The sequence below is a fragment of the Gorilla gorilla genome, chromosome 19 (assembly GCF_029281585.2).
Source record: "Gorilla gorilla gorilla isolate KB3781 chromosome 19, NHGRI_mGorGor1-v2.1_pri, whole genome shotgun sequence".
NCBI classification, from domain to species: domain Eukaryota; kingdom Metazoa; phylum Chordata; class Mammalia; order Primates; family Hominidae; genus Gorilla; species Gorilla gorilla.
In genome coordinates this window covers 73,717,475-73,736,031 of record NC_073243.2, presented here as the reverse complement: position 1 = coordinate 73,736,031, position 18,557 = coordinate 73,717,475, and positions in this window count along the sequence as shown.

The following is an 18,557-nucleotide window of genomic DNA, read 5'->3' as shown; positions in this document are numbered from 1 at the left end:
CATTGATTTTGTATCCTGAGACTTTGCTGAAGTTGCTTATCAGCTTAAGGAGATTTTGGGCTGAGACAATGGGGTTTTCTAGATATACAATCATGTCATCTGGAAACAGGGACAATTTGACTTCCTCTTTTCCTAATTGAATACCCTTTATTTCCTTCTCCTGCCTAATTGCCCTGGCCAGAACTTCCAACACTATGTTGAATAGGAGTGGTGAGAGAGGTCATCCCTGTCTTGTGCCAGTTTTCAAAGGGAATGCTTCCAGTTTTTGCCCATTCAGTATGATATTGGCTGTGGGTTTGTCATAGATAGCTCTTATTATTTTGAAATACGTCCCATCAATACCTAATTTATTGAGAGTTTTTAGCATGAAGGGTTGTTGAATTTTGTCAAAGGCCTTTTCTGCATCTATTGAGATAATCATGTGGTTTTTGTCTTTGGCTCTGTTTATATGCTGGATTACATTTATTGATTTGCGTATATTGAACCAGCCTTGCATCCCAGGGATGAAGCCCACTTGATCATGGTGGATAAGCTTTTTGATGTGCTGCTGGATTCGGTTTGCCAGTATTTTATTGAGGATTTTTGCACCAATGTTCATCAAGGATATTGGTCTAAAATTCTCTTTTATGGTTGTGTCTCTGCCAGGCTTTGGTATCAGAATGATGCTGGCCTCATAAAATGAGTTGGGGAGGATTCCCTCTTTTTCTATTGATTGGAATAGTTTCAGAAGGAATGGTACCAGTTCCTCCTTGTACCTCTGGTAGAATTCGGCTGTGAATCCATCTGGTCCTGGACTCTTTTTGGTTGGTAAGCTATTGATTATTGCCACAATTTCAGATCCTGTTATTGGTCTATTCAGAGATTCAACTTCATCCTGGTTTAGTCTTGGGAGAGTGTATGTGTCGAGGAATGTATCCATTTCTTCTAGATTTTCTAGTTTATTTGCGTAGAGGTGTTTGTAGTATTCTCTGATGGTAGTTTGTATTTCTGTGGGATCGGTGGTGATATCCCCTTTATCATTTTTTATTGCGTCTATTTGATTCTTCTCTCTTTTTTTCTTTATTAGTCTTGCTAGCGGTCTATCAATTTTGTTGATCCTTTCAAAAAACCAGCTCCTGGATTCATTAATTTTTTAAAGGGTTTTTTGTGTCTCTATTTCCTTCAGTTCTGCTCTGATTTTAATTATTTCTTGCCTTCTGCTAGCTTTTGAATGTGTTTGCTCTTGCTTTTCTAGTTCTTTTAATTGTGATGTTAGGGTGTCAATTTTGGATCTTTCCTGCTTTCTCTTGTGGGCATTTAGTGCTATAAATTTCCCTCTACACACTGCTTTGAATGTGTCCCAGAGATTCTGGTATGTTGTGTCTTTGTTCTCGTTGGTTTCAAAGAACATCTTTATTTCTGCCTTCATTTCGTTATGTACCCAGTAGTCATTCAGGAGCAGGTTGTTCAGTTTCCATGTAGTTGAGCAGTTTTGAGTGAGATTTTTAATCCTGAGTTCTAGTTTGATTGCACTGTGGTCTGAGAGATAGTTTGTTATAATTTCTGATCTTTTACATTTGCTGAGGAGAGCTTTACTGCCAAGTATGTGGTCAATTTTGGAATAGGTGTGGTGTGGTGCTGAAAAAAATGTATATTCTGTTGATTTGGGGTGGAGAGTTCTGTAGATGTCTATTAGGTCCGCTTGGTGCAGAGCTGAGTTCAATTCCTGGGTATCCTTGTTGACTTTCTGTCTCGTTGATCTGTCTAATGTTGACAGTGGGGTGTTAAAGTCTCCCATTATTAATGTGTGGGAGTCTAAGTCTCTTTGTAGGTCACTCAGGACTTGCTTTATGAATCTGGGTGCTCCTGTATTGGGTGCATATATATTTAGGATAATTAGCTCTTCTTGTTGAATTGATCCCTTTACCATTATGTAATGGCCTTCTCTGTCTCTTTTGATCTTTATTGGTTTAAAGTCTGTTTTATCAGAGACTAGGATTGCAACCCCTGCCTTTTTTTGTTTTCCATTTGCTTGGTAGATCTTCCTCCATCCTTTTATTTTGAGCCTATGTGTGTCTCTGCATGTGAGATGGGTTTCCTGAATACAGCACACTGATGGGTCTTGACTCTTTATCCAATTTGCCAGTCTGTGTCTTTTAATTGGAGCATTTAGTCCATTTACATTTAAAGTTAATATTGTTATGTGTGAATTTGATCCTGTCATGATGATGTTAGCTGGTGATTTTGCTCATTAGTTGATGCAGTTTCTTCCTAGTCTCGATGGTCTTTACATTTTGGCATGATTTTGCAGTGGCTGGTACCGGTTGTTCCTTTCCATGTTTAGCGCTTCCTTCAGGAGCTCTTTTAGGGCAGGCCTGGTGGTGACAAAATCTCTCAGCATTTGCTTGTCTGTAAAGTATTTTATTTCTCCTTCACTTATGAAGCTTAGTTTGGCTGGATATGAAATTCTGGGTTGAAAATTCTTTTCTTTAAGAATGTTGAATATTGGCCCCCACTCTCTTCTGGCTTGTAGGGTTTCTGCCGAGAGATCCGCTGTTAGTCTGATGGGCTTCCCTTTGAGGGTAACCCGACCTTTCTTTCTGGCTGCCCTTAACATTTTTTCCTTCATTTCAACTTTGGTGAATCTGACAATTATGTGTCTTGGAGTTGCTCTTCTCGAGGAGTATCTTTGTGGTGTTCTCTGTATTTCCTGAATCTGAACGTTGGCCTGCCTTGCTAGATTGGGGAAGTTCTCCTGGATAATATCCTGCAGAGTGTTTTCCAACTTGGTTCCATTCTCCGCATCACTTTCAGGTACACCAATCAGACGTAGATTTGGTCTTTTCACATAGTCCCATATTTCTTGGAGGCTTTGCTCATTTCTTTTTATTCTTTTTTCTCTAAACTTCCCTTCTCGCTTCATTTCATTCATTTCATCGTCCATCACTGATACCCTTTCTTCCAGTCGATCGCATCAGCTCCTGAGGCTTCTGCATTCTTCACGTAGTTCTCGAGCCTTGGTTTTCAGCTCCATCAGCTCCTTTAAGCGCTTCTCTGTATTGGTTATTCTAGTTAGACATTCTTCTAAATTTTTTTCAAAGTTTTCAACTTCTTTGCCTTTGGTTTGAATGTCCTCCCGTAGCTCAGAGTAATTTGATCGTCTGAAGCCTTCTTCTCTCAGCTCGTCAAAGTCGTTCTCTGTCCAGCTTTGTTCCATTGCTGGTGAGGAACTGCGTTCCTTTGGAGGAGGAGAGGTGCTCTGCTTTTTAGAGTTTCCAGTTTTTCTATTCTGTTTTTTCCCCATCTTTGTGGTTTTATCTACTTTTGGTCTTTGATGATGGTGATGTACAGATGGGTTTTTGGTGTGGATGTCCTTTCTGTTTGTTAGTTTTCCTTCTAACAGACAGGACTCTCAGCTGCAGGTCTGTTGGAGTACCCTGCCATGTGAGGTGTCAGTCTGCCCCTGCTGGGGGGTGCTGCTCCCAGTTAGGCTGCTCGGGGGTCAGGGGTCAGGGACCCTCTTGAGGAGGCAGTCTGCCCGTTCTCAGATCTCCAGCTGCGTACTGGGAGAACCACTGCTCTCTTCAAAGCTGTCAGACAGGGACATTTAAGTCTGCAGAGGTTACTGCTGTCTTTTTGTTTGTCTGTGCCCTGCCCCCAGAGTTGGAGCCTACAGAGGCAGGCAGGCCTCCTTGAGCTGTGGTGGGCTCCACCCAGTTCAAGCTTCCTGGCTGCTTTGTTTACCTAAGCAAGCCTGGGCAACGGCGGGCTCCCCTCCCCCAGCCTCGCTGCCACCTTGCGGTTTGATCTCAGACTGCTGTGCTAGCAATCAGCGAGACTCCGTGGGCATAGGACCCTCCAAGCCAGGTGCGGGATATAATCTCGTGGTGTGCCGGTTTTTTAAGTCCGTCGGAAAAGCGCAGTATTCGGGTGGGAGTGACCCGATTTTCCAGGTGCCGTCCGTCACCCCTTTCTTTGACTAGGAAAGGGAACTCCCTGACCCCTTGCGCTTCCCGAGTGAGGCAATGCCTCACCCTGCTTCGGCTCGCGCACGGTGCGCGCACCCACTGGCCTGCGCCCACTGTCTGGCACTCCCTAGTGAGATGAACCCGGTACCTCAGATGGAAATGCAGAAATCACCCGTCTTCTGCGTCACTCACGCTGGGAGCTGTAGACCGGAGCTGTTCCTATTCGGCCATCTTGGCTCCTCCCCCGACTGATGTCCTTCTTATAGGAATGAGAACCGTTTCTTGATTTAGAGCCTCAGGCGTTGAATTTGCTGCTGAGTGTTGCTTTTTGGATTGCTTGGGCAAGTTGCATAACCTTCCCAGTTCTTGATTTCCTGGAGATGATAATGACTGTTTTGCCTTTTTTGTGTGTGGTGTGTGTGTGTGTGTGTGTGTTTGTGTGTGTGTGAAAATTAAATGAGGTTAGTGTACATGAGAGAGCCTTGTAAAACATCAAACAGTCTACTGATGTGAGTTGTCATGATTTTAGGTGAATTAGTCTGTCTTCTACATTGGAGAATTAAGGGACAAAGACTCAGAAATAGACATCTCTACTGACTCCTCCATACACAGAAGTTTTGGGTAAGTTTTATGTTAGCCATCTAATCTCTTCTGAAAAGGGTAATGGGGCCAGCCAGTTTCAAGATGGTGAATAACTCAGCTAAAAGTGTCAAATGGAAGAAGAAACAGGTCAATGAAGACGCCTGACTCTAGGGAAGGTTGTAGAGTAGAATTTGAGGAAAGGTTTATAATTCATTTCAAAAATGACAAGCAAGAGGACAGACCCAAACAAATCATTCCACAGGTAAAATCACATTTCCCCTCTGGACACTGTTCTTTTCTCTCCATTTTCCTGTATCCTTCATGGCCCGTTTTCCACAGCGTTTAAGCTGCCCAAGTAACCCAAGTCCCACCACTCTGATTCCAGCCATCCAGTTGCTCCCAAGCCTGCCTCCTTTCCTTCCCCTGCTCTTTAGAATGGAGGACTCTGTAGAGGCAGATCTTTTATTGACAGAGAACTCACTTCCTTATTAGAAGGCAGGCTGTTCATTCAGGAAAGCCCTTGTTATTAGAATGTTCTTCCTGAAAGCCGCTTAAAATCTGCTTCCCTGTGCCTTCTCCTCCTAAGTCCTGGGTCACCCTCTGAGGTCCTCAGAAGCACCCTAACTCCTCTTCCAAGACACAGCTTTTCAGGTATCTGAGGTTCGGTCCCTATCCTACTGCGCAAACCCCAACACACTCAGTTTAAGATTTTTCTTCTTGGCTGAGCGCGGTGGCGCATGCCTGTAATCCTAGCACTTTGGGAGGCCACAGCGGGTGGATTACCTGAGATCAGGAATTCGAGACCAGCCTGACCAATACGGTGAAACCCCATCTCTACTAAAAATACAAAAATTAGCTGGGTGTGGGGGTGGGAGCCTGTAGATCCAGCTACTCGGGAGGCTGAGACAGGAGAATTGCTTGAACCTAGAAGGCAGAGGTTGCAGTGAGCTGAGATCAAGCCACTGCACTCCAACCTGGGCAACAGAGCGAGACTCTGTCTAAAAAAAAAAAAAAATTTAAAATTAAAAAAATTAAATAAAAAATGATTTTATCCTTATTCTTAGTGTTCTTCAATGTTGCTGTGAAATATTGAGGGGTTTTGTTGTCATTCTGTTTTTTTGCTGCTTTTTAATCCTGCTTCTGTACACAGTATGTGCGTTCTTTCCACTCTAAGAATTCATGACCTTCTTCAGTCATGAAGTCTTAAAAACTCTTTTTTAATTTTTATTTAATTTTTTTTTTTTTTTGAGACAGAGTCTTGCTCTGTTGCCCAGGCTGGAGTGCAGTGGCACCTTCTTGGCTCACTGCAACCTCTGCTTCCTGGGTTCAAGTGATTCTCATCTCAGCCTCCTGAGTAGCTGGGATTACAGGCACACACCACAATATTTTTAGTAGAGATGGGGTTTCACCATGTGGGCCAGGCTGGTCTTGAACTGCTGCTCAGGTGATCCGCCCGCCTCAGCCTCCCAAAATGCTGGGATTACAGGCATGAGCCACCATGCCCAGCCTTTTAAAATTTTTAATTTAATTTTGTTTTTATGTTTTAGAGACGGAGTCCTGCTCTGTCGCCCAGGCTGGAGTGCATGGTACACTCATAGGTTACTGCATCTTTGAACTCCTGGGCCCAAGCAATCCTCCAGCCTCTGCTTCCTAAGTAGCTGGGACTATAGGCATGTGCCACCACACCTGGCTCAGTTCTTAAAAATGTTTAGCCATCTCTTCTTCAAGTATCATCAGCCTAACTTTCAGTTTTCTTAACAGCGCTTTTATCTTTCTCTCTTTATTTCTCTGAGCTGTGAAATTCATTAGAATTGTCTTTCAATTCACAATTTCTCTCTTTGATGATGACTAATGTAGTGTTTACCTAATATTGTTTTCTTTAATTCTATGTATGTATTTTAATTCCATACTACTCTTTAGAAGCTGAACTCTAGTCTGCCTCTCCTGCTCCAAGATTTGGCTTCTTGTTCTGGATTACTTTCCCTTTCTTTGTTTTCTTTCTTTTTTTTTTTTTTTTTTAATTTACCCAAGATAGTACTTCAGAACCTTTCTATTAAATTTCTATTGCACAGAAATCCCCATCTTAATGTACTGCTCTTCCTTTTTTCCCTTTTTTATATTTTAATTAGCATGATTATATTTTCAGAACATAGTTATGTTTTCTCAAAATGGAAGCTTAACTCTGTCTTGACTCTGTCCCTACTGTCCTTGAACTGCCCTCATGTGCCTGATCTCCTGAGCTTTCCTTAGCAGTATTGCTGTCTGTGATACCCAGAACTGAATGCAGAGGACTCTAGCAGGTGTCCTGAAGGCCAGTCTTAGGGACAGAGAGCACTGAGCAAACAGGACTTCTAACAACACATGTTCTTTTATGGAAACATCTATAAGAGGATAAAAGGCAGACACCAAAGAAGTTTCCTTGAAGCAATTAATGGGTGGGCCTAACCTGTGTAGGGGTTGAGGTCGTCTGTAAGGGCTGCAGTAAACAGCCTGTGATAAACAATACTTCTTGATCCAGGTGAGATCAGGCCAAATTCCAGGTAAGAAGCCTCCAAGGGAAAAGAAATCATCAAAGGCCAGGCTGGGGGCCTTTGTAGAAATAGGAGAGCCATCCATGCTTTGGCATTAGAGATAAGAGTGGTTCAAAAAAATCAAACGAAACACATCCATATGGACCTCAGGTGCTTCTTGACACCACATTAATCACCTTCCTTGTGTTTACTGTTACTCCATCATGGTCTGACTATAGGTGAGGTTGGCTGGAGAGCAATTGCAGAGAGGAAGTAAACCTCTATTTACAGACTGCAAGAGTTCTCCCTGTTTACAGTAGAGAATGCACTTGATAGGAAAAAGTAATCATAGGTCATTATGATTATTCTTCGGTTTGTCAAAACATCCCATCTGGTAGAAGAGCATGAAGTGCCAACAATTATTAGCCCTTTTCAAAATTGTGTGTGGAGTTGTCTGCTAAAAAACGTATGTGAGTTCTGAATTCCAGGCTTTAGAATCTCGCTTTACCACCTACTAGCTGTGTGATGGTAGGGTGGTTTCTTAACTTCTCTGAGATTCAACTTTTACTAAATCATACCTATTTTATTTTAAATGAGGATGAAATTAAATATTGCATATAAAGGGCATAGATTAAGCTCAATAAACATTCATATGCCCTCTCCTTTGATCAGGTGTCATTTGACAGACCTAGGGGTGAGGAAGAAAGGAAGAAGGTGAAAAAAATAGAAGAACTTGTTTAAAAACAGGAGGAATTGTTAAGGACTGTTGCAAAAAGAACTAAAGCCACTTTGGCCATTAGCAGTTGATGGAATCTAGTGATAAATGTCAGTTGCACCCAACAATTAGAGGTGGGTGGAACTGTATATCTTCTTCCCCCACAACCTGGCTACTTGTTGGTAACAAGGAAAGCAAGTCTCAGACCCAATTCTACCTTATTCTACCCCATTCTAACATTGACCAGCAGTCAGGTCCCCAAACAATACAAGCTGATTCTGTAATCTTAGAGTGTCCTACTCTCAGTCATTTAAGGCAATCTGATAAGTCTGGTGCATGAAAAATTTACACTAAGGCATATGCATCAAACATTCTGACAGCAGAGTCAGTGCCCACATCCTTCACCATGCGTGAGGTACAAAGAATAAATGAACTCCCAGGCCTGGAGCACCTATCTGAAGGTAGTAGGTTGCTGGGCTCACCAGATTCTTATACTCCTTTCATGCCAGGACAGACGTGTCTTTACAAATTTTCTAGCCAGTCATTTAGAGTGAACACCACTTATTTCACCAACAAAAAAACGTTTTACCATTCTTTATGCTAATTAACCAACTTTCAGATACAGGCTTAGAATTGAGAAAGCTGAACTATTTTCTATTTCTTCCTCTATGGCATACATTCCTGAATGAAGGTCTTTCAGTGTTCACTAATGTAGACTACAGTTAACTTGCATTCACATATATACATCACACAATCAACACTGAAGTATTTGAAGGGAAATTACAGGCACTATAACAAGACTGGCAGAAGACTGGAAAGGACTACATTATCTTTAAGCGAAAGCTGAAGAAAAATGGGAAATTGCAGTCACTTGTTTAGACAGGAACAGACAGTACTCCCTCAGATCTGAATGATTTCCATCTCATGGCTTGTTTATTATAATCCTGTTTTTTGGCCAGAAAATGACTTAGTTCCCACTCAAATTTTCTCATTCTAGCACCATTCCCCTCAGTCTTCAAGAGACAGTTCTGATACAAAAAAATTCCCCAATAGACTTGAAGCTTCAGAGCTAGCATAAAGACCATGAAATTATATACCTACATCTGCATGTCTTTCAAATTCTAGTTTGCTAAGTACACTTGGATAGCTAACATTCCACCTTAGGTAATACTTTTCTCAGCCTCTACTCTCCCTCTAACTTTCCCCATTAGCTTGGCAGAAAGACCTGGGGCTTCATCTATAGGCAGATTTTGAATAAAGCATGGGGGTGTTGGGATTGGGAAGCCAGCACACACTCTGAACCTCTCAGTATAGCCAAAGGTGATGGAGACACTAGTAGATGTAGACGTCACTCTCCCTCCATTGCATAGTCAAACACCTGCATTTAATTATTTTCATTTAGTTGCCGATTATGAAAAACCACACTAGGTTAGGAGCCAAACGCCTGGATTCAAGCTCCAGTTCTGTCATTCACAGCTGGGTGTGTTTGGCTAAATCACCCAAGGCTTCTCAAGCCCAATTTCCTAATCTGTCAAATGGGGCTAGTGAGTCCACCCTGACTCACAGGGTAGTCATTGGATTGAATGGCAGATCTGGCAGATTTTGCTTTGTAAATTATAAAGGGATTTATGGGTACAAAGAAGCATTTGTATCAATTATGTATATACACTCAATTATTTCTTGAGAACATACTTTTTCAAGTAGATTTTAAGATTCTAGAAAGGAAGACTACAAGCTATGTACTTCGCGGTAACTAACACTGCCATGCACCTACTGGTACTTAATGTATAAATGAAATAATGAGATTCTTTATTCTGAAAATAAGGCAGAGACTTGGCTTAATATCATCTGGTATGCCTAGGAAAAACATTCAACATCATTATTCACCAAAAAGTTATCGAAGACCTATTGCATTTAAAAGTTCTGTGTAAGGTCTTGAACATAGGATAAGTAAGATGTGCCTCTGCCTTCAGAAAATTAAGTGGAATAAATGACTAAAAGAGGTAAGAGGAAAGTCCATACTAAACACAAAGAAAAGGTTGCCAACTCACCCCATAAAGTGTTGGGGGTGGACATGAGGAGAAGAAGGAAGAGCTTCATACAGAAGGTGACACATGAACCGAGTCTTGAAAGATGAAAGAGTACTAGGTCTAAATGTTTAGCTTTCAACAAAAACTTATAGGTTGAAACTGAATCCCTATGTAATGGTAGGCATTTTGGGATGTGACTGAGTCATGGGGGTAGAGACCCCATGAATGGAATTAATGCACTTATAAAAGAGGCCCGTTTACCCTTCCCCCATGTAAGGACGCAGTGGGAAGTTGCCACCCAGTCTATGAGAAAGCAGATTCTTACCAAACCCTGCAGGCACCTTGATCTTGGACTTCCCAGCCTTCAGAACCTTGAGGAATAAATTTCTGTTATAACAGCAGCCCAAACAGACTTAGACAGAGGGCGTTTAACACCAAAGCATCATGTTCTCACCCATAAGTAGGAGCTGAACAGTGTGAACACATGGACACAGGGAGGGGAACATCACACACTGGGGCCTGTTGCGGGTGGGGGGCTGGGGGAGGGATAGCATTAGGAGAAATACGTAATGTAGATGACGGGTTGATGGGTGCAGCAAACCACCATGGCACGTGTATACCTATGTGACAAACCTCCACATTCTGCACATGTACCCCAGAACTTAAAGTATAAAAAAAAAAACACTAAGGCATCCAGAGGGCAAGGGCACTCTGTTCAAGAGGAATAATTTGAGCACAAAAGAAACAGAGTGAGGCCAAAGGGTTACCAGTCATTTGTACTGCCAATGAGTAGGGAGCAAGGCAGGGGTGTGGTCTGAAAGAGGTGAAACTAGAAAAGAAAATCTTTTCCCACTCTTAGTTTCTAAGAAAGGAGATTTTTCCTACTCACACTCCTGACTTTCCTGCCCTTTATTTTCTCCACGCTTGAGGAGGTACAGTGGCTTCTGCCTGGCAAACTGGGAAAGAGTAGACGGGCATGTTCTGCTCAGCCCCATCCTCCTTCTTTCTCTTGGGCTGGAGAACATCTGCCACACGGAAGCCTCTGCTCCTCGGTGCCCCAGTCCATATGCCTAGGACAGCAGGTGACTCTGCCTAATTTAGGGGGTCAAGTAACCAGCCCATTTGGCTCTCATTCTAAGTTGTGTTCTCCAATTTAGCCTGGATCTGTAATAAAGTTGATGTTGTGGCCCAGTTGTCACCCTTTGTTTTATTTTGCAATTCATTCAGAGCCCATGTATATTGGGTGCCCCCCAGGTAGATCAAGGCCGGAATATGGAGAGCTTGGAATGTTCTGCCCAGGAGTCCAGAATCACGTGGCACAAAAAGTCTCTACCATGATGAGCATAAGATGAGATGCCTGCAAAAGGAAATAATACCGGCAGCCTTAGTAGAAAGAGCATGGACTTGGGTTTCAGGAGAACCAGGAGCCAGTCCTAGCTCTGCCACTAACCATCTGCATGACTTTGGGCTAGTCACTTAAACTTTCCAGCCTTTTCTCCTCCCCTGTATGGTGAGTTGGGTTATCGAAATCGCTAAGGGCCCTCTCAAATTATATGAACTTTTAAAAAAAGAGGATTTCCTACCAGGAGGAAGTTTTGACACAAGGGTACATTGAACACTGGGACAGATTGTGGAATTTCTTTCCTTAAAGATATGGAAGAAGCAGCTGGTTTAGGATCCCATGTAGATGAGCAATTTAACATGTGTGTATGTCAGGTACTCTATTATGAGCATATTGCACTATCTCATTTCATCCTCATGCAAACCCATGAAACAGACAATGTTATCATTCAAATTTTACCAAGAAAGAAACTGAGGCTCAGAGGAGTTAAATAACTTGTCCAGAGCCTACAAATAATAAGCGCCAGTACTAGGTTTTAAACATGGGCAGTCTGGCACCACAGCAGCACTCGCTAGCACTACACTGCACCACCTTGTACATAGGGGCAGATCTGGGTCCTCTCCCAAGAGCCCATCGTGATCCATGGTGTCTCTGGAGGGACCCGTTTGCAGCTTCTCAGACACGTGCAAAAGGCAGGTGCTTGGCTAGTGTGAGAAACCAGACTCTTTTGGCTCTCTCTTAGCTCTGTGCCCTACGTTTTGACATTCAGGGGTGAGAAGCATTTGTTTGGCAATTAATAATACAGTGCCTTGTGACATCTCTTGTTTTGATGTCTTTATTGTTTTCCAGTTTCTATGTGCTTATGATTTTTCTCTTTCCTTAATATTGATTGTATATTGATCATATGTCAGACACCGTTCTACATGCTTTAAGTATGTTATTTCACTTAATACTCACAATAACACTTCAGGGTAGGTACTATTATTATTCCCAATTTACAGCTGAGAAAACTAAGGTACAGAGGGAAAGATACTATTATACTGCCCGTAGGACAATGACATTGACAGCATATACTAGACCTTCAATAAACATTTGCAAATGGATTGATTGAGTCAAGGGTCATATATTTCAAGGATTCCCTTTGCCCAGGTCCTTCCACAGTCTTCTATTTATTCTCTGCTTACCCCAGTTTTTACTATGTTTCCTTTACAGACTGTGTCTAAGACGCCAATTGAAGACTGGAACAGCCATATGAGTGTGGGGTATTCCTGGAAACCTGTTCTAGTAGGCACCGGAGAAGCCACAGGAGCCTCTTAATACAGAATAGACACACTTTGCACTCAATAATAATGCACTAATTGACGAATATATTGACAGAGTGTTGGTTTGCTTCACAATCTGCTGGTAAACATATTCATTTTTGGGTGAATTTCAGGCCTTATAGGTAAAATCTGTTTTTGCTTTTTCCATTTTTTTTCAATCCTCTAATTTTTGGCTTTCTTTGCTACTTAGAAGCAGAAGTGGAAGAAACTAAAATCAGCAGAATGAGGGCTGCATGCAGGTAGACACACTTTTCTGAATGTGTGTGTGTGTGTGTGTGTGTGTGTGTGTGTGTGTACATACATACATATTTCTTAGGTTGGAGAAAAATACCGTTCCCCTCTACCTCTTGGATATTGTATGAACTGTATCTCAATTCCAAAGCCACAATTCCCATTTTTCCTTTGGGATCTGACAAGAATTTCATCTTCTGCAGTGGGAATGCATCCACTGTGGACATGCCAGTCTACCCTAGCATTACACTTTGTAAACCAACACGATCTGACTGTAGCTGGGACAACAACCTATAGTGACAATAGTGGCAACTTACACTAATTAGGACTAGAGAGATTTTCAAACTGATGTCCATTCATCCTACGCCCAGCACCTCTTATATCCTGGCATACAAGCACCTCTTCTATTAGCAATTTAACATGTATGTATGAGCTTGTATCAAAGGACACAGGCACCTCTGGTATCCCTTGTGGACAAACTCCTTAGTTTTTAATTTAAAACATTAAGCAAGAATTAACACAATAGGCTTTTTGCCTCTTCATTGCCAATCTTCTTCAGTGAACACTCTGCTCTAAGTTGTAGTTAAAGAAATCTCAAATTCAATCTTGGGTATATTTCCTTTGGCTTCACTTGTGACACGTCTCTAAATAAATATCAGCATTTTGCAACTTTGAAAAATATCAGGAATGCACATTTCTCCATAAAACCCAGGAAATTCTAAGTATTAGAGCATGAGCCATAACTCCATGACCCTTTATGTGGAGGATTAGTGGGCATGGCCTCCCTCCAACACATGCTTAGGCCTCTCCATATTGGGTGGTACACATGGCCATCTGGATAGAAGCAACATCGGCTTAGCAGCAACTGCTGTGAGAACTCTGAATTTCAACTCTCTGATGGGAGACTCACATTTTTAAACAGTACATTGCCCTGGAATGTACACTCATGCCACCTGCACTGGCTGGTATGAAGGAAACATGGGTACATTGAATGCACTAAGGAAAGGTGATCCTCGCCCACACAGTCTTGTGGCACAAGTGGGAGCTATGTTAGAAATTTTTCAAGAATGCGGTTCACAGTGGTGAGATCTGGTCAGGCAATCTATGTCTTTCCTGGGATAGAGCGTAAATACAGTCCACCCATGGTAAAAATCAGAGGCAGGCAAAAAATAATGAGGAAGCCATTCACAGAAGAGGAAGCACAAATAGCTGCTAAACATATGACAAAATGAACAATCACAGTGGTTATCAGGGAAATTATAGGGAAAACTGCAATAGGTTACCATTTTATGCCAAAATATATGAATGGGCATTACATGTCTGATACTACCAAGTGATGATGTGGATATTGAATAACAGGAGATCTTATGCCCTGCTGGTGGGAGTACACATTGGTTCAATTACTTTAGAGAAAAATTTGGCATTATTTAGTCAAGGTGCAAATGCGCATTTGCTATCCTCCTGGTAGTTTTCTATTAGAGCAAATCCCACACGAGTGCTCAAGGAGATGTATACATGGATATTTGGAGAAAGATTGTTAAAACAAAACGATGAAAACAACCTGATGTTCATCAACAATGCATACCGAAACTGCGGCACCTTCGTATAATTAAGTGTTACAACAGGGGTGGGGGGAAAGCGAGGGGAAATGAACAACTGCTACGTGCATCAACAAGGATGAAGCTCACAAAATGTTAGAAAAAAATCTACCTGTAGACTAATAAATACAGTATTTTATTTCTAATATGAAGCTTAAAAGTAGACAAAATATCATTTCTCTTACACATGCACACACATATATAATAAAAAGCATAAATATATGTATGAGAATAAAAAACACAAAATTCAGAACAGTGAGTTCTTCTGGAACAGAGAGCACACTTGGGGAAGGATACACAGAAAGTTATCTACTGCACTGATGACTTCTATTTCTTAAGCTAGGTGGGCATTGATTGTATTCTTCTTTATATCATTTTGTATGTCTTAAATATTTTATAATATGTTTTAAAATGTTATTTTGAGGCATTAAAGAATTTCAGAGCTACAAAGACCTTAGAAATCATCTAGTTCAACAACCTCGTTTTAAACACAACGACAAATAACTAAAATCGGGAAAGAGGAGGTACAACTGATGCCACAGAAACACAAAGGATTATAAAGGCTATTATTAACACTTATATACCAGCAAATTATATAACCTAGAAACAACAGATAAATTCTTAGAAACAGGTTATATAAGGTTAAATTCTTATAACATACCCAGACTCAATTATGAGGAAGTAGAAAATCTGAACAGACCTATAATTAGTAAGGAAATTGAGTCAGTAATCAAAAATCTCCCAACAAAGAAAAGCCCAAAACAAGATGGCTTCATGGGGCATCATTCATGGGAGAATTCTACCAAACATTCAAAGAAGAATTAACACCAATCCTTGTCAAACTCGTCCAAAATATTGAAGAAGAGGGAACACTTCCAAACTGATGTTATGAGGCCAGCATTACCCTAATACCAAAGCCAGACAAGGATACTACCAGAAAAAAAACTACAGGCCAGTATCTCTGATGGGTATTGATGTAAAAACTCACAAGAAAATACTAGAGAATGGCATAAAATAGCACATTTAAAGAATTATACATTTATAATCATGTGGGATTTATCTGTGGGATGCAAGGATAGTTCAACATAAAAAATGTATAAATATAATACACCACATCAAAAGAACAGAGGACAAAAATGGCATGATTATCTCAGTTAATCCAGAAAAAACATTTCACAAAATTTAACAACTTTCATGATAAAAACATTCAACACACTAGTAATAGAAGAAAACTACTTCAACATAATAAAGTCATATATGAAAAGCCCACAGCTAACATCATACTCAATGATGGATACATAGAGAACTCCTACAACTCAGTAACAAAAACCAAATAACTCAATTAAAAAAAGATCAAAGGACTTCAGCAGACATTTATCTAAAGAAAATAAACAAATGACCAACAGCATATTCACAGATGCTCAGCATCACTAATCATTAGGAAAATGCAAAGCAGAACCAGAATGAGATATTACCTCACCTCCATTAGGATGGCCACCATAAAAAAAAAAACAGGAAAACAAATGTTGATGAGGATGTAGAGTAATTGGAACCCTTGTTCCAATTGTAACAGGAGAAGAAACAGGCTTCACCAGTGCAATCCTGAAGACAAAACACTGTTGGTGGGATTGTAAAATGGTGCAGCATGACAGAAAACAGTATAGAGATTACTTGAAAAATTAAAAATAGAATTACCATATGATTCAGCAATCCCACTTCTGAGTATTTTTACAAAAGAACTGAAAACAGGATCTCAAAGAGACATTTGCACACTCATATTCATTGTAGCATTCTTCATAATTGCCAAGATGTGGAAGCAACCTAAATGCCATCGATAGAAAGAATGGATAAAGAAAATGTGGCATATACGCAAAATGGAATATCATTCAGCTTTTAAAAAGAAGGAAGTCCTAGTACATGCTACAACAAGGTTCATACCTTAAAGACATTATGTTAAATGAAATAAGCCAATCACAAAAAAAAGACAAATATTGCCTGATTCCACTTCTGTGAAGTGTCTAAAGTAATCAAACTCATAGAAACAGAAAGTCAAATGGTGGTTGCCAGAGGCTGGGGACACAGGGAACCAGGAGCTATTCAACAGGTATAGGGTTTCAGTCATGCCGGATGAACGTTCTAGAGCTCTGTTTGTTATACAACAATGTGCATAGCATATAGTTAACAATACTGTACACTAGAAAATGGTTAAGAGGGTAAGCTTATGTGTTTTCTGGCTGCAATTTAGACAAAAAAACACGATGAAAGCAAGGGCCAGAGTGACGGGATGACATGCCCACCATCAGGAAGTTGGCCAAATCCAGATCATTGGCCTTTTTCCTGCCTCTTGCCACCTCCTCTTGTCCTGATTTCTGTTTTATTTGTAACAGCATTTCAGAAATGTGAGATGGGCTTTAGAGATGATTGCTCTAGAAGAGAATCAATTCTTTGTTGAACCGTGATGTCTCCACTTTAAATGTTTACCTGTATCTTTGTGGTTTGCTCCTTACACTTCAACTGGCTTTTAAATTGAGTTCGTGGTTGTATTGTAAATAATTATACATTAATATTGCACTTGGCTTTTGCTGCCTTTCAAGCACGGAGCTCAAGGTCCTTCTGAGGCAGTTGAAATTCAGGATTTGCTTACCAGATGAAATGGAAGCTACATTATGGGGAGAAAAATTTGAGACCTAGAAAGGGTAAAGAACTTATCTAACATTACAATGCCATTTTTGTTTGGAGGGGAACAAGTTTCAAGTTTAAATCATTTAAAGCTTCTCCACCCGCCCCTCAGGTCACAGGACAATGATTTGCTTCACACTTTAGCTGTAGAAAGTAATTAAAATGTAGGAAATAGAGAAGTTTTAATACCAGTGGGCCCACCTTTTGCCCTTGGAAATGCCCTCCTCCCCACCAGCCTGTGTTCTACTCTGACCACATTTCCCTGGCTCTGACACCTTTCTGCATATTTTCATAACTTTGGGGTAACTGAGACTTTGAGATGAGCGGGAGCATGGGAAACAGTCCCCAGAGGAGGAATTTCTGCTTGTTGAAAATGAGAAGCGCCCGCAAATGGAAGTTAACACCAAAAGGTGTCCTGAGTCATCATTCAGTCCTCGCTGTGGCAGTCATAATTCACGATTTCCTGAGCCCTTCATAGGTTCCTGAGAATAACGATGGCTGCCTCCTTAGGCACCCATTTGCCAGGCACGGGGCACAGCTGGGCAGACAGCCCCCCTCAGGGAATTGGAGCTGGGCACCTGGTCAGCTGGCCTGGTTCTGCTCAGGTTCTTGGCTGAGAAAACAGAGACTGCCAGTTCTTTATACCATCTTCCCTGATTATTTGCTTTTTTTTCCGTGAGCATGTCTAAGGAGGGTTCCAGAAAATATGTAACTCTGCAACACATAGAGAGGGCAGACAGCTAGCACAGGGGGGTCTGGGCTGGAGGCTTCTCCAAGGCCCTGCTGCCTAGCCACAGACAAGTGGCCTGAGCCCCCGGAGCCCTGGGCCTCTGAGGGTTGTCCGCTGGGTGCCTGTCGAGCCCCTGGATCTGTGTTTTTGGGGCTCCCTACTGGCCGGGGACTCTCGCCTTGCATTCCTTGCCCTGGGTTGTGTTGATCCGCCTCTGGGCCTCCCGTCTGACCTCTGGGGCCTGGGTGTTGGCCCGGATTTATGACCCTGAGCTTCTTTTTATCTCTTCGGGAAGTAAACGTTTTGGTTGGGAAGTTTTTCAATTTCCTCCTGGCCTGGACCGAACCGCTCATATTTCCAAGGGCAAGATTCCCCTCTCCTCACAGGTCCTTGAGCCCTGAAGTGTAATTAGGAGCCTCACTCCACCTGCAGACAGGCTCCTGCAAATGCTTTGATGGTGGTGACCATGACAAAGACAGCAGGCTGCTCTATGCTTACCCAAACCTCACATTTGCGGAGTAGAGTTATAGGTTGTTTTTTTTTTTTTTTTTTAGCAGCTGTAGACACAAGCCACTCCCCTGCAGGCCTCCTCCTCTGATTCCCAAAGGAAAAGACCTTTCCAAAATGTATATGAGAGGCAGGGGCACAAGTTCTTGAAGCTGGATGACCGTTGATTGCCTTCCCCTAAGTGTGCCCTACAAGACAATTACAAACTCTCTTGAGCCACAGTCTCTCAGGAGAGGGCTAGAAACCAATACTTTTACCGAGTGTCCCAGGTCCTTCTGCTGCACCCGAAAGCTGTAGAACCGCTGCTGTAGAAACTGTGCAGCAGATGGAATGGGACGAAGCGAATCTTAGTCCTCTTGCTTTT